This window comes from Panthera tigris, chromosome B2 (genome assembly GCF_018350195.1).
Source record: "Panthera tigris isolate Pti1 chromosome B2, P.tigris_Pti1_mat1.1, whole genome shotgun sequence".
Classification (NCBI taxonomy): Eukaryota; Metazoa; Chordata; class Mammalia; order Carnivora; family Felidae; genus Panthera; species Panthera tigris.
This window is the reverse complement of record NC_056664.1, coordinates 61,986,477-62,011,912: the sequence shown is the minus strand read 5'-3', so window position 1 is coordinate 62,011,912 and position 25,436 is coordinate 61,986,477. Positions and strand designations below refer to the sequence as shown.

At 38.0% G+C, this 25,436-nt stretch overlaps 1 protein-coding gene across 1 annotated transcript in view; it reads right to left on the bottom strand.

Moving 5' to 3' along the window:
* Nucleotides 1-19,458, bottom strand: part of LOC102972589 (adhesion G protein-coupled receptor B3) — a 361,405-nt gene extending 341,947 nt beyond the window's left edge. The window contains exons 1-2 of the mRNA XM_042986617.1: nucleotides 19,387-19,458; nucleotides 2,454-2,522 (exon numbers count right to left, since the gene is read on the bottom strand). The gene's annotated coding sequence lies outside the window, so the exon portion shown is untranslated. The remainder of the gene's footprint in view (nucleotides 1-2,453; nucleotides 2,523-19,386) is intronic.
* Nucleotides 19,459-25,436: the final 5,978 nt, after the last annotated feature.

Below are 25,436 nucleotides of genomic sequence, written 5' to 3'. Positions count from 1 at the left end.
GCCCAGAGCCCGACGTGGGGCTCGAACTCACAGACTGTGAGATCGTGACCTGAGCCGAAGTCGGACGCTTAACCGACTGAGCCACCCAGGCGCCCCGATACTTGTAAATTTTTTAATATTGGAAACATTTGGGGAGAGATGTTCTTTCTTACTAGTTTCCAATCATTAAATATGAATTCTAAGAGTTCATCATCATCATTCCAAAAATCTGCATGAAATTTCCATCAGCTCCAAGCTTTCTGCTACTACTATATTTTTTCTACTATTTTTGTGTAGGTGTATATGAGTGTGTGTCATGTAAGGGTAAACACAAATTTAAAATAAGAAGCTTAATTCTCCCTGCTGAAAATGAGAGACTCCCTCTCCCAGCCCCACATCTTTCATTCGCTTTCTTAAAGCATTTGCTTTTGAAAACTAATAATTGATAAATTCTTTCTCTGTCTCTTTGAAATGCATTTAAATGTTTTTAAAAAGCTAAATAGACTCTTACCAGCTGAAAGACCCAGGGATGTCTTTCAGAGAGAGACAGAGGTGATAACAAATAAGACAGGGCCTCTGTCTCAGTTTCTATGTAAATGTAACTTCAGCAGGCACCTTGCTCTAAGTTGTAAAACTACCTTCATGAAGATAGAAAAAGTTTATTTTTTCTTTCTTTGGATAAAGCCAGTTAACTAGCAAGTGGTCACCCCAATTGCCAGGTAAATTTGAGATGAACTATGTGTGACAAATGGAGTCCAACCTTTGTGCCACCAACCTGGAGTCTCATTTCCCACGTGGCTGCATTTGAAGGAATACCTTTTAGTGAAAGCTACAAAATAGTTGTTTTTTTTTAAGCTTCAAATAGTTACCTTTAAAAAGTCATTAAAGAGTATCACTACTGAAGAATTTAAAAATAAGGACATAGCTAACTCAAAATCACAAGTAAATAGATGGATTATGGATTCAGGATTTTCCATTGAAGAGAAGTTGTGCTACCATTCATTATTTGTTCAAGTCGGGACCTCACAATAAATAATGTGATCCAATGAATTGCAGTCTTGTTTTTAAAAGGGTATTATATATTTGTTCTAAATATAGCCATAATTAATAGTCTCCAGCATTCTGGAAGGATGTGCTTAGTCTCTGCAGCTGTATTCTAGGGAAAGACACTATTTCCTTACAGTGAGTGAATGAGGCTCTCCTCTAGAAGAAAGCCAAGGACAAATATATAATTCAAACTAGCAGAAAAAGATAAATTCAGGGTCTTAAACTAAGGAGTGATCTTTTTTTTTTTTCCTATGGCCAGAAGCACAGAATTTGTACCTGATAATGAGCTAGACCCACACTGGACTATTTTTAGAGTCCCTATCATACAGGAATAAAGGGCATGCTTTGCTCCTGAAGGCCCAGAAGATGATTATAAGGGGAGAAAGGGATAGATGGCTCACTTGAATCTCAGTAAATATTCTTATTTTCAAGATCACATTGTTCTCTTGGAGTTAACAAAAGTCAATCAGAAAACTTAAAGAATTCAAATAGTCAAATTAAATCTCCACAGTATTTTTAAAAACATGTTTATTTTCCCTTTCTTAACCTCTAACCCACTTATTTTTGTAATTTAGAAAAAAAAGTGTTATTAACCACACATAAATCAGTATAGCACAAATGGCTTTGAAAGGCATTTTAAAACACTAATTAAATCAATAGGGTCACTTGCTACACTGATCATGCATGGCAGAAAGAGAAAAAAAGCAGAATACAAATTCTCTTATGATAACTAATTTTTACAACTCTTGGCTTTGAATCCAAATGCACATCTGCATGTCTGATCCAGACTCTACATAATGCTATAGTAAATGTAAATGATTTTCCTTGTCAATACCCCCCAGTTTGGTTTGTAATATGTGCTTTTGGATTTGCTCTTTCTCCCATAGTCTGTAGATAGGACGGACTATGGTTGGTAAGGCATATAGTTATTATGTACTGATGCCTCAACGTTACAAATTACTCAAACCTGTCCAGTGTTTTCACATTCATAATACTCATTCCATTAATTGTTAGGATAGAAGAGATCACTTATTTTCTCTAAAATTAGTATAACGCAACCTAGGATGACTTCTAAGTGTCTAATCAAAGTCTCCTTTTATGTTCTGGGAACAGAAAACTATTAATTTCTTCACATATTAAAACAAAATTTTAAAGTTTATTTATTATTGAGAGACAGAGAGACTCAGAGCGTGAGCAAGGGAGGGGTAGAGAGAGCAGAGACACAGAAGGTGAAGTAGGCTGAGCTGTCAGCACAGAGCTGTCAGCACAGAGTCTCACGCGGGGCTTGAACTCACAAACTGTGAGATCATGACCTGAGCCAAAGTTGGTCGCCCAACAACTGAGCCACCCAGGCGGCCCTCTTCACATATTTTTAAAGCTTTCTTTAGCCAACTCTGTTTTAGGTTTTGAAACAGCTCCAATCTTACCTGTTGTGCATCCTCCCATTTTTCCTTGTTTTCTTCATCTAGAAGGTTGCTAACTATTTGAAAGAAGTTCTGCAAATTAAATTAGATAAAGGATTTAATGTTACATGAGAGAATACACTTTTCAAAAACAACCATTCGAACTGGTTATGTGGTAAGGATGTACACACTTTGCCGTATTGTTTCATGACCCTAACATATTCTAGAAGAGCTCGGAGGGCCATTTCTCAGCACCATACTTCTGGGATTTCTATGTAACTTCGCATATATACCTCAGAAGACAACAGAATAGGTAAATTACTTATGTTTACCTATAATTATTTCTTCCATTACAGTCTTTATATTGTATTCTGTCATACCATCAGATAATTATTCCTCACAAGTAAGTTTTCTTCCTTCGGCAGTGAAAATCCCTGTGTGTGTCTAGTTACAAGTTATCCAGTTAACTGTGAACCATGATTGCTAGTTCCACTGCTGTTTTGAAGAACACTGTAGTGAAGACACAGACTGTGGGCAAGGCTGAAGTGTGTGACAGGCTTCCTCATTTGGATCCGGCCTTGCCCTTCCGGGCTATTTTTCTTTGGCTTTTATCACTACGTACATGGACTTTTCCAAGTACCTAGCAGATAGCACACAGTAAGTGCTCAAGAAATCCTATATTTCAAATAATTATTCTTTATGCTACCTTTTGCCAGCAAGCCAAAATGGAAGAATTGGAAGACACCATAGCACGTTCCTATTCAAGCGCCAAATTCTTGCCATCACCTTTCTGGCCTAACTGCTGAAGACCTACTGGCTTTCCCTTGTCTAGCTGTACCCCCAGTGAGTTTGTGGTTTTCCCTTTCTGTGCAGAGAGGACATTTGGGCACTCACTTTTTATTTCTCTCCTAAATAAGGGCAGAGACCAGGGCTCTGTTCAGTTCATCGATATTAGTGCCCATTTCACACATGAGGGATCTCTCGCAGAGAGAGACCTCCCTGTCCTCCCACATGCACTGTGTCTTCCGAACACAGGAGCCAGGAGAGGAAGACCAGAGCGCCTGTTGAAAACGAATAGTGACTTGGGGTCACAGGAACCTTAGAAGTGCAAAGTGAAACCATGACATTTATCTTAAGCTACACACCCTTGGCTGTGTCTTCAGAGCCCATCTCTTCTGCCTGCTTTGTATGTAATTTAGCAGGAGCACTGCCTCATACTGATACATCAGCTCAGGGCAGGACTCCCTTGAGGGGGAAATAATCGACATTTTTTTTAGCCTTAGCAGCCTTCCTCTCTATTTGAATAAAGAGGTATTTATTCAAATTCCAAATAAAGTCACCTGGGTGTTTTTGTAAGAAAAACAAAGCTGCTTCATTTCCTCTTCTCTTGTGTTTTGAAGCTGTGAGTATCTATATTTAAATGTCTTATTTGTGCTATTTATTTTAATAGTTCCTGGTAATCACATGCTTGAAACATGTTTCAAGTCATAACCTCTGCAAAAGTTACAGAATATTTTATGCAACTCTTGAGAAAACTGCAAGTCTGCTTTAGACCTGTTTTCAATTCGTTTAACCTTTTTGTACTACCAGCCATTTTTTCCACTTAAAATTTCCTGGTTGGAGTGATAACATTTTAAGGGCTTAGTCCATTGAGCTGTAACTCTACCTATGGGCAGAAAGAATTAACCTTCCGAGTTCTCCAATTGCCTATGGCTGGTTAACTCAGTAGGGGACATGGTGCTAATGAGGCAAAAGTTGCAGATTTCATCCCTGTACATGCCAGTTAGCTGTGCTGAGGTCCATGACCACAGTCTGTGTCCTGACCCCTGCCAGCTTTCACACAAATGCATGCTGCTGCTAACAAGAGACACCAAAAGGACGGGAAGCAATTTGTGCAAATGCATCTCCATTTCTGAGAAAACATTTCACAAAGCATGTTTTACTGATAGTGGGTCAGTGACTCTGGGCTGTACATGATAGCCAGTGAGCACACACGATTCCTGGATCAAAGTGATGAACTTAGAGTTCAATCTTTTTTCCTAAATTGCCAAAGGGCATATATAAAAAACACAAATTACTAAAATATACATTCAACTAAACAAACATAGAGTATAAGAAATGTTTTTGTATCACCTTCCAAGGCAATAAATTAGACTTTGCTAAATCAGGGGGGAAAAGTAGTACAGAATGAAGTTCTCCTTCTATCTCCCAGTCAATTGGACTGGAAATGATCCCTTGTGAGACCAGGCAGGGCACAGTGAGCTAAGCCTGAAAATCCAAGGAGGGAGAGGAGGGCGCTTACAGGCAGATTGTCTTTCTTACGTGCCAGTGTGTCCTTAACACATACAATGCCTTGTCCTTGGCAGGTATTTAATAAAGTCCTAGCTTAAAGGAAATAATGAAGTCACACAGCCACTACATGTCAGCTTCCCTAACAAGGCTCGGGCATCATTCCTTTGAACTGACCCTGCTCTAATCTACCAATTCACTTTGACATTTGCTCAAAGATCAGACTGATAGAACACAGCAGAATCAAACATAACAGTATTTTTTGAAAAGGGGATTCATAACATTTTAGGCCATTTGATTGAATTTTTGAAAAAAGTATGAAGCAACTTCCATGGCAGCAGATGCACTAGTCACTCGAGTTCTTTAGGAAATCTGCTAATTCTGGTAATCTCTCTCTTTTTTGGGGATTTACAGGTCAGGTCATTATGTGAGCTCCTGAGTTGGCATCTAACAGTAGGTTTGTGTTTTGTCTTGTTTTGTTTTTATCAGCCCTGATCTCTATGGCCTAGACTGTTTTGAAAAATTAAGTGTCCTTGGTCGAATCGAAGTTTGGAGTGTGAACTGGGCAGACCAGGTTTAAAACTTTCCCAACATTTATTAACTGTGTGGTTGTAGGCTCATGTGGCCCATCTATGCTTTCTTTCCCTTACACATAAGATAGAGAGGATAATAGCTGCCTGCCAGAGTCATTGTGAAGCTTAGAGCTAATTCTTAGCACAGTATCTGACACATGGTAAGTGCTCAATATATGGTGCCTTTATGATTTTATTCCCTTCATGTTATCTTTTTTATGACCGGTGGCATGATTTGGATTTATGGCCACATTATGGTGAATATGCACCTATAATGCTGCTATAGACTTTCACAACCACTGGAGCTCTCTTCTCTCTTTTATAGCCTCTTTCTCTCCAAGCAGTATATAGAACACAGAGATTATTCATCACTAACTTCAGGGCCTATCGTTTGTTCTGGAGAAAACTCTCCTTCCTAAGAGATATGCTCTGCTCTGCTGGCAGGGGCGGTGGGGGTGTCAGTATTGTTATTATTGGACACCTACTGTGTGAGAGGCATTGTGCAAATGTTTGTTGGGCACAAAGGTCAGGGGACATAATTTTTCACATATTCCTTGCAGGATGTATTACGAAAATCAGTGCAGTAAATGTCTGTTATAAAGAGAAGCCATAAATGTTTCTGCCACATTCAAAGTGCAAGTCCTAGGGGCGCCAGGGTGGCTCAGTCAGTTGAGCGTCCGACTTCAGCTGAGGTCATGATCTCACCCAGTCTGTGGGTTCGAGCCCCATGTACGGCTCTGTGCTGACAGCTCAGAGCCTGGAGCCTGCTTCAGATTCTGTGTCTCCCTCTCTCTCTGCCCCTCCCCTGCTCATGCTCTGTCTCTCTCTGTCAAAAATAAACATTAAAAAAAATTAAAATTAAAAAAAAAATCAAAGTGCAAGTCCTAGATTTGGCCTATGAGACTAAAAGGTTACTCTATTTTATGGAAAGTGGTAAATAATTATTTGTTTTACATCTTATTGGCTTCTGCTTGACAAATTTCTCACGTACCATATAAAATTTTTTATAAATAAAGTGAAGCACATCTGAGCATTTAAGTTTTGCTGAATTCCATGTGGGAACAGAATTATAGATTAAGCTAGTGATCTGAGATATCTGAGCTCCAGGAAATGTGTTCTCCTCCTCTTAACCCATCAGCAAAATGCTTGGGCACTGAGAGACAAATACAAGCCCTAAGGAATATATTTAATAATGCAGAACTGAAAGTTTTAAGAAATCACGATGGTCCTGACTAGAAACATAGGAGGACCATAAAAAGGTTTACAGGCTAAACAAGGAGGCAGGGACAAGACATTAGGATAAGGATGCACAGAACAGGATAGGCCATTGATTCCCCAATCTGGAGAGCTGTAAAGCCATGTATGATCTAGTCTCTTCTAATGGCTCTAACTCTACCTTAAGCTATCCTGCCTCACAGACTCTATATTCTAGGTTCATCAGACTTCTTCATGTATCCCAAACTCTTTTCTGTTTAGCCTCTGGACCTATATAATGCTGTTCCCTTTCTTTGCCTGCTCTATTTCCTGTTCTTCACTTGAATAACTCTTTCTTGTCCTTCACTTCTGCATTCGTATAAGAGGGCCTATCAGATCACCACCACTACCACTACACTGCAAGATCTGCATCTTTTTTTCCTGATTTTAATCAGTGAACATTTTTATTTTTCATTTACCAATATCTTCATCATTCAAACTTGGCAAAAAATCCATGGACAAAAGAAACAACCAGTTCATAAAAGAAATCAACCATAAAAGTATGATGTAAAAGGAATGGTTATCTAAGGGGCTCTTGTTCTGTGTCCTGACAGTAGGTTTCCCTCAATACGGGGTGAATTTGTATGAGACTCTGGCTCCTCTCCACTTCTACATCCATGCATGAGTGACTCAGCAAAACTGCTATGCATTGACACAATGGTGGACAACTGCACTTCGCATTACCATAAAAGAGAGGATAGTAATGCAGGCAGTCATCTGGTTGTATAGCACCCACCCACAAATATGCTGACTTATAGTTGCACTTGTAGTTTTGTTTTCAAGTATATCACCATTTTTTAAATTATGATGTACTTGCATGATGATCAGTTGAGAGCTTTTTCCTCTACCAGCCTATAATACAGTTGGGATTATTTCTATTTTGTTCACTCTTATGCCCCAGTGCACAGCATAAGCATAAAAAATGTTAATACTCAAATATTTCAAATTGGTTGACTGTGTGCCTACTGTGTATAAGACAATGGGCTAGGCATTGAAAGAATTAAAAAAAAACAACAACATAAATGGTCCCTACCTAATTTTCTGCCTCCTTTCCATTTCATCACCCTCCTCTGTCATAAATCGATGCAAGGAGCATCCTCACCATGTCCAGGGAAGGAGATATGACACTTATTTTTACAGATAAAAAAACTGGTTATCTTGAATAAATATGGGATCAAACTCTTTCCATTTAAAATGCATACTGAAGTCATGGGACCATCATAAGCACAGATATATACTTTTTAGAAGTTGTGGGGCCTAATTAATGGAGAGGAAGCAGCTGTCGATATTTGACCCTGGTCCTCAGGTTTAAATTCAGCAACAACCAATGAAGAAGCCTGCCCTTCCAAAAATACATCTCACTCTTTGGTAAACAGAGCAAACCCTCCCTCCTGCTACAGCTGCTACTATCCCACCCCTGGAAGAATGCATTTGGTCATAAAAGTGCTGCTTTGTTCAGCAAAAGAACGGCATAAAGAGTTATAAAAATATAACCCAGGCAGCAAAGGACAGGGGGCTTTGGCAAGGAAGAAGATTAGGGAAAGGAACATCAGCAGGTAGCTTTTTTGAAGCCCAAAAGAGCAATCATGAAGATCTAAAGTAGATATGAGAAAGGAACAATGAGGGAAGACATGGAAAATACTTGAGAAACATGAATGCATCTACTTATTTTTTTATTGAACACCTACTATATACCTGGCTGTGTTCTAAGTGCTGAGAATACCACAGTAAGCAAGGCATATGAAGGTTCCTACTCTCATGGAGCTTACACTGTAGTGGGTAGTGGAAGCCAATAAATAAATAAATAAACAAGATGATTTCAGGTGGTGATATAAAAATAAAATGGTTTATGGGAATAGAGAGTGCCTGGGCGGGGGAGGGGTGTGTGCATGTTTATGCAAGGCTGCTTTGGGTTGAATGTTCAGCAGGAAACACCTTTCTAATGAGGTGACATTTAAGCAGAGAACAACAGAATGTTAAGAAGGAGGTCACCATGGGAAGACCTGAGGAAGAGAGTCCCAAGAAAAAATGGGAAGAGAAAGTACAGCTTCCCTGGGTAGAGGGGGCAGTCCAGGTAAGTTTTAATAAACAAAAAGCCATTACAAACTGTAGTAGTCTTAAACGGGGGGGGGGGGGGGTGTTGGGTGGGGTGTAGGAGGGAGAATATTAACACAGAATGGAAAAGATAGGCAAAAGGTCTGATAAAGTGGGACCCTGATTCCAGGCTCTAGTTATATGACATGAGTTTCATGAGAAATAAAAAAAAAATGTGACTTTGGCTGCTGAGTGGAAAACAAAGTGCCGAAGAGTGAGAAGGAAAATAAGGAGGTCAAAGAGTAGTCTGTCTTGCTTATTGAGGCAGAGATGATGGTAGCTTGGGTTAGGGAAGCAATATTACATGGTGACAGCACAAGAGGGAAAGTACAGTATCAAAGATCAGTCTTTGGCTCCCAGCTCAGGCAATTTAGAATGATGATGCAGTTAGCCACGCTAAATACCAAAGAAGAAATGGCAGTGTTGCAAAAGAAGACAGTCAGCTTCATTTTGTTCAGTTCGGGTATGAAGAGTCTATAATATATCTACGAGAAGAGGACCAGCAGGCTGTTTTAACTACAAGTTGGAAACTTAAAAGGTAAACATTTGTGAATCATTAGTCTTAGTTGAAAACTGGAGGCTTTTGGGAATAAAAAAAAAATAAGAAAAGATAACTAGGAATAGAGTGGAAGGGGAAGAAGTCAAGGTTAAAACACTGGTGACAGACTAGAAAGGAAGAGGAATTAAGTAAGAAGGATGAGAGATAAGGAGGTAGGAAGAGAAGCAAGAGTAAAAGATGACAGAATCAAATAAATTCAGAAAGAAGATACTCTACTGGGGAGATTAATCTAGAGAAGACAGATGAAACATTTAATAAGGGTAAAAACCCAAAGCGGGTTCAAGGTGTAGCACAGTACATCTCATGTATTTTTTCAGCCTCTATGCACGTAGCCAATGACATATGCATGTGGGATATACAAAACCATGAACACACCCAGATTATAGGTGAAGGCGTGGATAACGTGTCCAACTTCCTCTGATCTGGCTGTGACTCTACTTCTTAGTCTTCTATTCAAAAAAGCATACAGAAATGAAACTGAGTAACATCATTATACAAATAATCTTCAGTTTGTCATAATGTATTTTTTTAAAAAACTAAACAACCCTTAAAGAGAATATTAACTATTTTTTATAAAAGGTAAACAGACAAAATAACACAACTAATAAAATAACACAACTAAAGAGTCATGATACTGTGGTTTAAATCTTTTATCTAGAATATTTACCTAAGCAGCACATCAACTGGCCACTGGCAATGAGAAACTATCAAGGTTTCAGGAAGGCAGGAGATTCTAACCAGGATGCCCTCTGGTAGTTTCTGGGACCAAAATATATAGGGAATATGAGATAAGAAACTGAGCCACTGGAAAGCCAGGGGATGAACGGGGCACAAAAGGATTAGGGTGTCAAGGTCAACAGGTCAGTCGTGGGATCCACAGCAGTCTGGGTGACCTGACTTGGCAAGCTGTGATCAGAAGGTTCCTCCTGCCAGCAGAGCTGGACTCTCCCAGCATGACCACTGCAATCTGCCAGATCTAGAGGAATATAACAGCAGGTTCCTGAAGCAAATATCCCTTAATGTTCACGAGTTTCAGGGGGAAAAAAAAGCCAAAATCTTAAAAAATGCCTTTGTTGTTATTTTTTTTTTTTCTTCTTTAAGTCACAAATCTCACAGAAACTCTGACTCATTTTGAAAACTACATCAGAACATTGTTCCAGGAACACTGGCTGTCTTTCACACTAATCTCGTTGCTCTGCCATGATGTAAAACAGTTTGGCCTGTGGAGTTTCCGAATAGCTTGGATGGGCAATTTTTTACACAATGCTACCAGTCTTTCTGGGCCAAGTTTAGGATCAAGTGCTCTAGCAAGAGGTAGAAGGGAGGGGACGCTTTGAGGTGCAGTGGATGGGGGAGGCTAAGGGGAAAGAATCCATCTAAATTTCAGTGCTTTCAGGCATGAGATTGGCACTACTCTATGATCCTTGTTTAAAAAGGAAAGGTGAGGGGCTCCTGGGTGCCTCAGTTGGTTAAGCATATGACTCGTGGTTTCAGCTCAGGTCATGATCTTGCGGTTCCTGGGATGGAGCCCTGTATTGGGCTCTGTGCTGTCAGGTTCTCTCTCTCTTCTCTCTCTTCCTGTCTCTCTCTTTCTCTCTGCCACTACCCCCCACCAAATAAATAAATAACCTTTATAAATAGGAAAGGTGAAAAAGTTAGTGATACAAATATGATAAAATATGCTAAGTATTATTAACCAGCGGTAGTCTGGTAGAGCAGCCAAAATTATACAAATATAACTCTGTGGTGAAATCATCCTCAGATCCAGACAGGGGCTGCTTCTTAAGAAGCCCAAATTTGGGCAGGCCCGGCTGATACATCAAAGGACCAGTGTGTGTAAGATGCATGCACATATCCTGAGTTTATCCCTGGCAACTCTATAGGTGGCCGCCACAGTAGGTTCTGTCCCGGTGTAAGATCCTGGCACATGCCTCTGCTAAAGGGAAATTCTCAGAGTCTGTCAAGATTCCCCATTATGGGCTGATCATGACCACCCCAGATCTGTATGTTGAAGCTCTAACCCCCGGCAGTGTCTCAGAATGTCTCTATATTTAGAGACAGAACATTTCAAGAGGTAATTAAGTTATAATGAGGCTGTTAGGGTGGACCTTAATCCAATCTGATGAAAGTCCTTATAAGAAGAGGAAATCAGGACACACAGAGATATTAGCCTGCACACACAGAGGAAAAGGCTCTGTGAGGTCACAGTGAGAAGGCAGCAATATGCAAGTTGAGGAGACAGGCCTCAGGAGAAACCAAACATGCCAACCGCTTGATCTTGGATTTCCAATCTACAAACTGTAAGAAAATAAAGTTCTATTACTTAAGTCCCCAGTCTGTGGTATTTGTTATGGCAGCCCTAGCAAACTAATACGTTCCCCAATAATTTTTTAAAAGAAAAATCTTTGGTAATAAAAGGAATCACAATAGGAAAATGCCTATACCTTGTGCTAATGCAAATCTCAGTATTTTCTTAACTGCAAGGGAAATAATGAGAAATTCTGATGGGATAAAACTATTTATCAGATGTTTTATTGCATTTTTGAAACCCAACTGGAATCATTTATTTCATTACATGGCATTTACTAATTGGTAGGCAGTACTACATATACTCTGGAAACTTCTTTGCCCCCCTTCCTCTTCCCACCTGATTGTTGCACAGACTTTGCACTCTCCTGTGGAGATGGTGAGTTTCCCTCAGCCAGCAGCCACCTTCTAAAGTTTGTTCTTGGTGGGATTTAATCACGTTGACTTGTGAAGCAAGAGTTGTTGCTTAATATCTCACCCATTTAAGGAAATTATTTGGTGTTGAATTTCTTATTTTCACCTTTATAATAAGGGCAGGGTTTAAATACTACCTAGAAAGAGCTGTTAGTTCTACAGGGCTCCCTTTGCCACGCACCATAGGAAATCCTCTCAGGCTGTTAAGCATTGAAAATAGTAGCCGTTTATGACTTGGAGTGATTGTCAGCTTGCAGTTGAGGTCCTGTTCACAACTTGGTTCCCACTGAGCTAGAAATCCTGGTTATTGATGAAAGCCACTTTCTACATCCACCTGCTCTCTATCTTTCAAATGGCCTTGCAATGTCGACTTTAAGGACTAATGCTTCTTTTCTGACTCCTATTTTCCTTGACACATTCTCTGCCCTTCTCCTCTGTGATAAGTGATTAAAAAGTACCCATACTTCCTAGGTGGTGCCACGAGAAACATCTGACCTTCCTTTCTTTGCAAGAGAGAGACCAAAGTACACAGGTGTACTGGCAACCCATACCTGTGATCCAGAGATACTTCAGGTTTTTGCTCCATCAGAATTTCACCTTCTCAGATAATAAAGGTAGCTACATTCCTTGAGCTTTTACTATGTGCCATGTAATATGTAAATTTTACATATATAATTTAACTATGAGGTAGGTGATATTACCCCATATGATGGAAGAGAAAATTAAGTCATAGAGAGGTCAAATAACTTGTCTAGCATCCTATAGCTTGTAAGTGTCATAGCTGTCACCTGAGGTCCAGGATTCTGCCTCCAGGGCAGGCACTCTTAATCATCACACTCTAATGCCTTCCCTAATTCCCCTACTTATGTTCAAGGAAACTATTAATATTTATGATTGCACAGAGTTCTTTGAGCAAAGGATTTCAAGGCACCAGGTTGTGCCTTGAATGCTAAAGCTGTGTCATGATTTCAACCCTAAGAGTCCTTGCTGGATATTATTTAGTCAAAAGAATTTGATTATTTGCACAGATGAGGCTTATCAGTACATGATAGTATTATATTATCATAGTAATAGTTGCTTCCACATTTATCAATCTAGTCTTTTGTATGCAAAAGGTAAAAGTGTCTCACACTGAAACCATGGGAGAAGCAATGCCCAAGATCTCACTGGGTGACCTGCCACTGTTGATGGGCAGCATGAAGCAGGTCCACAGTGTAGCATACATGTTTGCTCATCAAGAGTTTTAGAAGAGAAGATGTTTGACTAATCTGAAATCACTAACTCTACTTTCCATTTAATTCCTTGGTCACGTAACTCTGAAAATTGTATTTAGAATATGGTTTGCATTTAAGAAAGAGACTGGAAGCTGAGGTTTGAGCTCTCTGTTTCATCTCAATGTTTGGGAAATACATTTCTGAAGCCTAGGAGATGTGTTAGATAAACAAGTGACTTTCAGACATTAAGTGGTGACCTGATAGAGGGTTGTGACCAGCTTTTCATAACAAAAAAGAAAAAAGAACAGAAAATTCCTGAGTGCATCACACACACTATAGGTAAATATTATTTTGTAAAACTCCGGTTTTCAATTATATATGGAAATGAACTGTGTATCCTACGGTGGGTCACAGTCAAAAGAATTTGCAAAACACTGATTTAGATCAACAGAAGTTTTGTTAGGAAACAGATGCCTGGATAGAGATCAGTCCATGCTTTCAGTGAGTTTGAAGGACACAACACATGATGAGTTTTTGTGGATGCCTCCATTCTTTCCAACATTTTCCTTCTTTATTCCCCAAATATAAATTATCTCAAGGGCCTCCCTTTCTTTCCATTAAAAGATTACTCATCCTTTTCTGACCCACTGTCATTAAAGCACGTTTTCTTCTTTCCTCACCTCTAGATCACTGCTGTAGCCTCTCCATGGGGTTCTTTCCCCCAATCTTCCTCTGTTCACTAATTTACCTTATCTACCTCTGCCAGATCATCTTTCCAAAAATATCACTTATAAAGAATCAAGTCCAAACCCTTCTCTGGCCTTGACTCTTCCGTCCTTATGATCTGCATTTTCCAACATACAACCTGTTTTCTAGAAACCTTGATCTTTTGAACGTGCCACACTCATGCCGTTTCTATGCCTTTGTTTACACAGTTTGATGACTGTCTCTGTGCTAAGCTTATTTCTCCAATTCTATTTCAAGTCCTAAATCTCCCACAAATTATCTTCTTACTGCTGCACTCCAGATCTCTATGTTTCTAGAACTTCTAGAAATGAAACATACTATACTTACATCTCTCTTCTTCATCACTATAGGCTACTCTCATTCATAAGGTTTTTTTTTCCCCATTCCATGATATTGTAAGTGGCTTGAGAACAAGAACATCTTTTACTTTTATATTAAGAGTTATAATACTAGAAATAATGGAATTATGGAGTACCTATGTAATCTGCCAGAAAATTTACAAATATTTTTTTGCACGGATTATTATGTATTTAACCTGTATTATTGATAAGCTTCACAACAACCCTGGAAAACAGTTACTGTCAATCTTCTTTTTTCATGGATTCCATATTTGCAAATCAACTACTTGCTAAAATTTATTCGTAACCCCAAAATCAAAACTCATAGTTCTTTTATGGTCATTCACAGACATGTACAGAGTGGGAAAAATTTGGGTCACCCAATGCACATGTAACCAGCTGAGGTCAAACATAGCAATGCCCTGACTTTTTGTTTCAGTCCATATACTATAAACAAGTTCCTTTTTATGGCCAATTTAATGCCCGGGTTGGTTTTGTTTGTTTGTTTCATTGTTTTTAATGCTTTTTGTTGGCGATTTCATGGTTTGAAATGTTCCCCAGCACAGTGCTGAAGGACTATCTAGTATTCCTAAACTCAAGAAGACCATCATGTGTCTTAGAGAGAAAATGTATGTATTAGGAAAACTTTTCCTGGCATGAGTTACAGTTTCTTAGCTGTGAGTTCAATGTTAATGGTTAATAATTAAAAATTATGTCTTTTAGGGTGTCTGGGCGGTTCAGTTAAGCATTTGACTTTGGCTCAGGTCATCATGAGCTTGGCAGTTCAGGAGTTTGAGCCCCATATTGGGCTCTCTGCTGTCAGCTCAGAGCCTGCTTCAGATCCTCCTCTGTCCCCCCACCTCTACCTCTCCCCCTCTCTCTCTGTTTCTATCTCCCTCTCTCTCAAAAATAAACAAGCATTTAAAAAATGATGTCTTTTAACAGTAACACACATAAAACAAGGTCACGCATTAACTGGTTGGTGAAAATGGTATAAACAGATTCTCAAAGGAATTTCATCCTGTATTTTCCATAGGAGTAAATCGTTCATTATTCATTAATTCAGTGTTTTCTGCAACTTTACATAACTGCCATGAATAATGAGATTAGACCATACTACTATTTCTTCTTTATTTCTTATTTTGATATGAATAAATGAGGTAGAGAAATATTAAGTTATGTGTTTGAAGACACCAAGATAGTTATTAGACAAGCTGGAATTTTAACTTGTATATGACTGATTTAATTCTGCCAAGCCTTAAAGTTCCAGTGTGTGCATTGCAAACTCAATCCTCTACTGATAGAATGAGACTCACTACAAATTTTCCCAGGGGCTAAAAAATAAGTTAATGGACATGCTTTCCACTCTTTTTCTTTCTCTCTCTAAATTGGATGTTCTGAGTTGTATGCGTGTGTGTGTCTGTGTGTGTGTGTGTCTGTGTGTGTGAACAATGTAAATTTCCCTAATATTATTATGTTATTTCCTTATTAATTCCTTCAACAAATATTGGAACCTCTACTATGCTTCCAGACATAATAGTCTTTCAACAAGCTTAAACTCCACTGCTGAAAAAAAGCACTGGAAACAAATAAATAGAATATTATGAGAGCTGTTACAATGTTATGTGAGAGATATACTATAAGCAGAGATATTTACAAGGTTTCAAGAAGCCAAACAATTAGGAAAAATTTGAATTATGCTTGGGATTTGATGAGAAGACTTTTGAGTAGAAGGGAGTTTTGAGCTGGATCTGGAAGAAACTTGAATCAGAATTGGAAGCAGGAAGGATAAACTACATAGAGGATGAACATAGTGAGACAGAGATATGGCAAAGCACCAGGGTTCGGAAAAGAACGTCTGGAGGGAAAAGACTTTTGGAATATCTTTTTCTACCAGTGTCCAAAAATAAAACTACTACCATGCTTTATAATTCCAAAACATACAAACACACTTTGCTGTTTCCCCAACTCTAACAGGTTGTAGCTACTCTATCTCATGCTCATCAATGCATCAAATCAATCTTGTGGTGAATCCAGCATTACTAGGCATTTTAACTAAAATGTCTTGCTCATAACTACATTGAAAAGAATGTATTTTCTTTAAATAGTTTTGGTTAATCTTTCTTTGGTCTTTGCTCACTTCCCAGTTTAAAAAAAGATCAGAAAAAACATGTATTACCTATGTAAGTACTAATTTCATTGTTAAGATTCTATGTGAAATCTTGTTTGAGGAGGGGGATGTTCTGGAGCTCAGCTGAGATCCAAAGATGGATCAGGAAAATGTCTTTTTCAAGATTTAGAAGTGAGTAGTGAGTTCTAATAATATTAGATATAAAGAGATGCAGGAGAGAAAGTGCTATGAGAATTCAGAGGCCCAGAGTACCAAAAAATTACTTTAGATAACTGGGACAGACCAATCCAGTCTGAAAGCCCAGAAGAGGCAAAGATCAAGGGCTAAGAACATACAGTGCATTAAAGAAGCGGGAAGTGGTTCATTTGGCACACGTCTGTGAAGAGGAAGAGTAAACCATGCATTTGGCTATAAACGTAGGTAACTAACATACTGTGGATTGTACAGGAAGACAACATAAAGACTTTGGGTTGTCATTCAGGAGGCCTTTGAGGTCTGATGAAAGTTTCTGATCTAAGGAGTGACATAATCAGAGCTGTCTTAGGATAACCAATAGGACTGTTACATACAAGATGAACAGAGATGTAGTTAAAGATCTGAGGGAGAATGAAAGGAAAAACACCATGGAAATAACACAGGCTGAGATAATTAATGGCTAAATTAGGATAACAGAAGTGGGAAAAGAGAGGAAGGAATGGTTAGAAGAGACACTGTGTAGGCACACCTATAAAAAAGGAAAAGAAGGAAAAGTCAAGATAACATTTCATTTCCAGTGTAAAGACTGCTAAGTCTACAAAGAAAAGTAGAATATGCAAGAACACTTGCAATTCAAGATAAGTTTAGTTTTGCCATATTAATCTGAGGTGCACCCATTCAGAAATGCCCAGGGCCCTTGGAAACAGAAGGGCTGTTTCAGAGACTGAAGTTTAAAGTAAGGTACAGGTGATGTTGAGTAAGGCTATAAACCAGAGATTATAATCAAACAAAGACAATAAGTATGTATAAAGGATTTCTACAAAATGGTGAAAAGTAGAATAAAAGAGGTGCAAAGCTGTCTGAGATTTCAGAAAAGAGAAAGATCATTTTCAGATGGAGTTTGTGGCTTGAGGGTGTGGCATGCAGAAAGACTTGCTAGATCTGGGCTAGGATTTTGGCAGACAGAGATGGAAGAAGAAGGAATTCCAGAAGAGGAGGGCATTCCAGGGGTCTGAAAAGACACAAGTAAAGACAATGAAATAGAAAAATGCAGTTCCTGTTTGTGAAGGGATGACTAGGACACCAATGTGCTGAGAATTTTGTGTAATGTCGAGGATTAATGAGAGCGTGGGATGGAAATGGAGGGACTTATTTCTGGCTATGCCAAAATGACAACAAAATAATCAGCCAAACTGCTCTATTTAAGTCAAGCCAGCTAATGTCCATGACTAAGCTTCTGGTTAAACTCATTGTTCATTGAGTCAATGCAGTCTAATGAGTAGCTCAATCAAAATATGTTCCCAATATAACCTGGTAATCTTAATTCCTTCAGTTTCAGCATCTAAAAAAATCTTAAAGCCCTATACTCTTTGAAGGTTAAAGGAGGCCCTAGAGATTATTTGGTTCAGCATTTGCCTGATGTTTCAATTATGAACATAAGTGTCTGAAGTTTTTTGAAATTACTTCTATTTTGCGTCAAGGTCTTCAGACATTTTTTAATGTAAACTCTAATGGATAGAAGTATTTCAGAACTACAGAGAAAAGATCTACTTGGCTTACTTTATTAATTTTGTAAAATTGGAAAACTGTTTCATTCTTTATTAAAAAAGAAGTGCTTGAAATGCTCAAATGATGGACGGTAATCTTCCATCCCACATATTTTTACAATTAAAACTGTATTCCTGGACGGTGGTGATATAATATAAAACGAAGCACCAATAATTCTCGTGGCAGTTACTTTCAGCAATATATGCATATAATTTAAGTAAAACATGTACCTCTATACAAATCAGGGCATCAATATCATTTATAACGATTCCATGATTTCAAAAACTCTTCTTTTCCTCTTTCCCTAAATAGCTGATTAAAACAAAACAAAGCAAAACAAAACCAACCAACAAACAACAAAAAACACACTCTGCATTCCCCAAGTGAAATGCAAATAAAACTCCCAAATGAAGAGTAGGTTGAAAGAAAACTACCTAATCCGGGAGTTTTGCCAAACTTTTCTTTTAATGAACTTTATGCGGAGATACAGGAAGAACATTATGCTGGAAACGCAGAAATCAACTCAGCATTCTTGGCAGGAGTATATTTTAGCCTATAGCACAAAAAGAGTTAATCTGAAATGCAAACAGGAGCTGCATTAAATGTGCTTTGTTTGCCATTCAACGAGCTTTGTTTTAATGGCAAAGGCAGTACTGAAATTGGGTGAGTACTTAAACTTTATTATGGAAATAAACGATGTTGCTCTAGAAGTCTTCCATGACAAGAAAAACATGCTGTGAGGAGTTATTGAATTTTTTATTTTCCTATCCAGAACAATTCTCTGTTTGCTTCAGATTTTCAGACCATGGTTCCACAAAATTAAATATGGCCTTCCCCTTCTAATAGCAAAATCCCAAACAAAACTTAAACTGTGTCTTCTTTGCATGTTATAGTTAATGTGCTTTCATTACGCTTAATGTATTTTTAATAGTCTCCTATGGCAAGATGGTGATATTAAATGTGGGAATAAAATATCCATGATACAACCTTGGATTTGCTATAGTGCCTTTTATCTTAGGGCTCAAACCACTTTACACACATTCTCATTCAGTATCTCCTTGAGGTGTATTATGTGCATTTTATGGTTGAGGACACTGAGGTATACAACGGCTAAGGGAATTGAGGTCATTTCCAGAGCTCACACTAAGCACAACCTGAATATGTCTCCTGCAGCAGTGAGCACTCTCTCCCTGCAGGCCAGAATGTCTCCAAAGTAGCTGCAGCACTGGCTTCTCAGGGCCAAAATCTGAGACCATCTTCACTAGTCTTTTCCTTCAGGGGATTGTCTCTCTTACCTGGACTCCATCAGACGCAGGGATGTAACTTGCCCTTTTAAATGTGTCTGTCACATTTCTGAGAATTTCCACAGACATCAGAAGATCGCCTGCATAGAAATTTTTCCTCTGAGTTAAATCCAACAGTGTCTTGGTCACCTGGGACATTCCATCACCTGCCAGCATTCTTTGCCCCTTAGCAAGGTGTTCTTTGATCTGTGATGGTCAAAAGAACAGAATGAACATCAGAATCTTCATTACTATTAATTTACGTATTTTCACCAGACAAATTTATTTAAAACTGCAGAGTCAACTTTAAAATAGCATTGCAATAGTTGGGAGGATTTCAACACTGTAAATTTTGTGTATCCCACACTCAGATGGATAAGTATCTGGCATGAAAAAACCTGACAAATGTATACACTTTGGCAGGCGTGACAGACTTGCCTTTTCTAGTACTCAGAACACACATTAGAATGCATTGGGGAAAGTCTGTATTAATTTGAGTTTTTAACAGAAGTAAAAATAAAAGATACTTTTGCATGTGATAAACAAGTGAGATAGTTCAGCAAGATGTGATCAAAGACAGGAGATCATAAACATTTCAAAACATCCATTTTTCAAACTTCCAGGTAAGATGGTGGAGTAGGAAGGCCCTAAGTTCACCTCGTCATTTGGATACAACTAGCTAACACCCACATCAGTGTAAACAACCCAGAAAATGACCCAAACACTGGCAGAACAAACTTTCCACAGCTAAATATAGAGAAGAGGCTACATCAAAGAGGATGGGAAAGATCGAGACACAGGACTGTACATGGGAGGAAAGGAGCTGCAGTTGAAGAAGAGGGAGAAGAGACTGTCATACCAGGGAGCATGCACAGGGAAGATAAATCCCCATAACATTTGGCTTTGAAAACCAGAAGGCCAAATATTGAATTTTGTGAGTTCTTACAATCAGCAGTGCTTAAAACTTGGAACTGTAAATAAGTAGGAGAGCCAGGAGAGTGAGAGGAAACTGAATTCCTTCCCTTAAAGAGACAACACAACAAACAGCCCCACAGAGATACAGCAGAGAAGCAGCAGTCTGAAAAACACCTGGGGTTTACGGGAGGAAAATTTGTATACTAATCTCAGAGCTTGTGCTGGAGGGGTAGAGATAATTGGTAGACTTCTCCAGGAACAAAGAGCTGGAATGCTCCATTTCCCTCCCATGCCTTCCAGCATAAGTATACAGCCACCTTTAGGAAACAGCTCCAGGCCAACAACACTCACTGCCCAACTTGCTAACAGTACACCATGCCAATGCATTCTCTTGCAGACACTCTACCTCTAGCCAGGACTCCAGTCCAGCTCTCCTCCCATAGCAGAATCACACAAACCTTCCTGAGACCAGGCATTCCACCTGTGCACTTCTGCACATGTACCCCCTCGAACCCAGCCTGCCTTGGTCCCCAGCAGCTGTAGGTTCCCTCCCATTTGAACCTTGCTGGCACCACATGCCTCCTCCTGCATTCTCCTTTATTTTGGTACTACTGCATCTCTGGCAAATGCCTGGCCTGAATCAACTTAAGCCCAAGGCAGTCCCAGAGTGGCCAACTAACAATACAGGGATCAAACCCTGCCCACAACAGGCAAGAGAGCCATTACAGACTATGGGACTGAGGCAAAAGTGGCTCAACTACAACAGTAGGATGCACACAACACACATAGGAGATACACCTGAAGCACCAAGTTCTGGTGAACAGGGGACCTTGTAATATGACCTCTTCTACATAGGCCACTACTTTCAAAGAACAGAAGTAGTTAACTTTCCCAGTACATAGAAACAGACACAGAGAGTTAGAGAAAATGAAGAGATAGAGAAATATGTCTCAAAAGAAATAACAGGACAGAATCATAGCAAGAGACCTAAATGAAATGGAGATAAGTAATATGCTGATAGACAATTTAAAGTAATGGTCATAAAGTTACTCATGGGACTTGAGAAAAGAGTGGAGAATCTCATTGAGATCCTTAACAAAGAAACAGAAAACATAAAAAAGAACCAATCAGAGATGAAGAACTCAGTAATGAAATAAAAAATACAAAAGATGGAATAAATAGTAGACTAGAGGAAGCAGAAGAATGGATTAGTGACCTGGAGGAGAAAGACTGAATAGGAAAGAGATAAAAAATGAAAATAAACTTAGGGAACTCAGTCACATCATCAAGCATAATAACATTCACATTATAGGGATCCCAGAAGGAAAACAGAGAGAAAATGGAGGCAGAATATTTATTTGAAAAAATAATAGCTGAAAACTTCCCAAATCTGGGGAAGGTAACCAAAATCTAGATCCACGGGGTACAGAGACTCCCCAACAAAATCAACCCATGGAGGTCCACACCAAGACACATAGTAATTAAAATGGCAAAAAGTAGTGATAAAGAGAGAATTTTAAAAGCAGCAAGAGAAACGAAAAGTTACATACAAGGGAAACAACATAAGGTTATACGCTGACTTTTCAGCAGAAAGTTTGTAGGCCAGAAGGGAATGCATGATTTACCAAGGTGCTGAAGAAAAAAAACCCCCCAAAAAAACAAAACAAAACAAAACAGCAGCCAAGAATATGCCATCCATCAAACCTGTCAATCAGAATAGAAGGAGAGATAAAAAGTTTTCCAGACAAACAGAAGTTAAAGGTATTCATGACCATGCAACCAAAACAACATGAAATGTTAAAGGGGACTTTGAGTGGAAATAAAAGACCATAAGGAGCAGTAAGAAAAGTAGGAAATATAAAAGCAGCCAAAATAAATATATCTATAAAAATAACTCAAGGGATTCACAAAATAAAAGGATGTAAAGTATGACATCATGCACATAAAACAGAGGAAGAGGAGTAAAGAATTAGTTCAAATTTAAGTTAACTTAAGTTCACTTAACAGAAACTGCTATATGTAGAAGATGCTATATACAAACCTAATGGTAACCACAAATCAAAAACCAGTAATAAATATGTAAAAAAGAAAGGAATCCAAGTATATCGCTAGAGAAAGCTATCTAACTCTAAGAAAAAGGAGCTAGAGAGAACAGAAAAGAACTACATAAACAACTATAAAACAAGTAACAAAATGGCAGTAAGTATACACCTGTCAATAATCACTTTGAATGAAAATGGACTAAATGCTCCAATCAAAAGACATAGGGTGATGGAATGGATAAAAAAAGCAAGGTCCATATATATGCTTCCAATAAGAGGCTAATTTCAGACATAAAGACACATGCAGATTGAATGTGAAACAATGGAAAAACATTTTTTATGCAAACGGCATTGAAAAGAAAGCCAGGGTAGCAATATTTATGTCAGAGAAAATAGACTTTAAACAAAACTGTAACAAGAGACAAAGAAGAACACTATATAATGATAAAGGGGATAGTTCAACAAGAATATATATATAATAATTGTAAATATTGTACTCCACATAGAAGCACCAAAATACATAAAGCAGCTAAAAACATATAAAGGAAATAATTGATAATAATACAATAAAAGTAGGGGACTTTAATATCCTCTTGCATCAATGGACAGATTATCCAAGCAGAAGATCAACAAGGAAACAGTGGCTTGTAATGATACATTGGACCTGATTGACCTAACAGATATATTCAGAACATTCCATCCTAAAACAGCAGAATATACAGTCTTTCACATGCACATGGAACATTCCAAAAGAGATTACCTATTAGGTCACAAAACAAGTCTCAACAAATTAAAAAAGATCAAAGTCATACCATGCATCTTTTCTGGTCACAATGCTATAGAAATAGGAATCAACCACAAGAAAAATCTGGAGAAACACAAATACAGGTTAAATAACATGCTACTAAACAATGAATGGGCCAACCAAGAAACCAAAGAGGAGGAAAAAAAAAGATGGAGACAAATGAAAATGAAAAGAAAATGGTCCAAAATCAGTTCTAGGAGGAAAGTTTAAAGCAATACAGGCCTCAAGAAGCAAGAAAAAACTCAATTAAACAATCTAACTTTACACCTAATGAATCTTGAAATAAAAAAAGAACAAACAAAACCCCAAACCAGAAGAAAGAAGGAAATAATAAAGATTAGAGTGGAAATAAACAAACTAGAAACTTAAAAAAGGAAAAAAATAGAACAAATCAATGAAACTAGGAGCTTGTTCTTGGAAAGATCAACAAAATTGATAAACTTTTCAGCATACTCATTAAAAAAAAAGAGAGAACTTAATAAAATCAGAAATGAAAGAGGAGAAATAAAAACTGACATCATAGAAACACAAAGGATTATAAGAGAATATTACAGAAATTATATGTCAACAAATCGGACAACCTAGAAGAAATAGATAAATTCATAGAAACATTTAAACTCCTAAAACTGAATCAAGAAGAAATAGAAAATTTGAACAGAGCAATTACCAGCAATGCAACTCAAACAAACACAAGTTCTGAACCAGATGACTTTACAGGTGAATGCTATCAAATATTATAGAAGAGTTAATACCTATTGTTTTCAAACTATTCCAAAACAAGGGAAGAGGTAGGAAAGCTTCCAAATTCATTCTATGAGGCTGGAATTAGTCTAATACTGAAACCAAATAAAGACACCACAAAAAAAGAGAACTATGGGTCATTATCTCTGATGGACATAGATGCAAAAATTCTCAACAAAACATTAACTGGCCAAATACAACAATACATTAAAAAGAATAATTCAAGTGGTTCAAGTGGGATCAAGTGGGATTTAGTCCAGGGATGCACACGTGGCTCAGTATTCACAAATCAATCAACATCACATTGATTGATATTGATAAATCACATCAATAAAATAAACAAAAAAAAAAGTATGATCATCTCAATGGATGCAGAAATAGCTTTTAACAAAGTACAACATTCATTCATGATAAAAACCCACAACTACGTATGTTTAAGGGGACATACCTCAAAATAATAAAGGTCATACATGAGAAACCCACAGCTAACACCATACTTAATGGTAAATAATTTAGAGCTTTTCCTCTAAGGTTAGGAACAAGACAAGGATATTCACTCTCACCACTTTTATTCAACATAATACTGGAAGTCCTAATCACAGCAATCAGACAAGAAAAAAGAAATAAAAGGCATACAAATTGGTAAGAAAGAGGTAAAACTTTCACTGTTTGCAGATGACATGATACTACATATAGAAAACCCTAAAGACTCCAACAAAAACTACTAGAACTGAATTCAGTGAGGTCACAGGATACATAATGAATATACAGAAATGCACTACATTTCTATACACTAAGAATGAAGGGGCAGAAAGAGAACCTAAGAAACAATCCCATTTACAATTGCACCAAAAATGATAAAATACCTAGGAATAAACTTCACCAAGGAGGTAAAAAAACCTATCCTCTGAAAACTATAAAACAAATGGAAAGATATTCCATACTCACGGACTGGAAGAACCAATATTGTTAAAATGTCTATATTACCCAAGCAATCTACACATTTAATGCAATCCCTATCAACATACCAACATGATTTTTTTCAGAGACTAGAACAAATAATCCTAAACTTTTTATGTAACCACAAATAGCCAAAGCAATCTTGAAACAGAAGAACAAAATCGGAGGTATCACGTTCCCAGATTTCAAGATACAGTACAAAGCTTTAGTAATCAAAACAGTATGGTACTGGAACAAAAACAGACACATAGATCAATGGAACAGAATACAGAGCCCAGAATAAACCCATGACTACTCTTTGACAAAAGAGGCAAGAATATGCAATGAGGAAAAGACAGCCTCTTCAAAAATGGTGCTGGGAAAACTGGACAGCTACATGCAAAAGAATGAAATGGGGATATTTTCTTATACCATACACAAAAATAAACTCAAAATGCATTAAAGACCTAAATGTGATACCTGAAACCATAAAGATCATAGAAGAGTTCAAAGGCAGGAATTTCTCTGACATCAGATGTAGCAACTTTTTTCTACATATGTTTCTTGAAGCAAGGGAAACAAAAGCAAAAATAAACTATTGGGACTATACCAAAAAACAA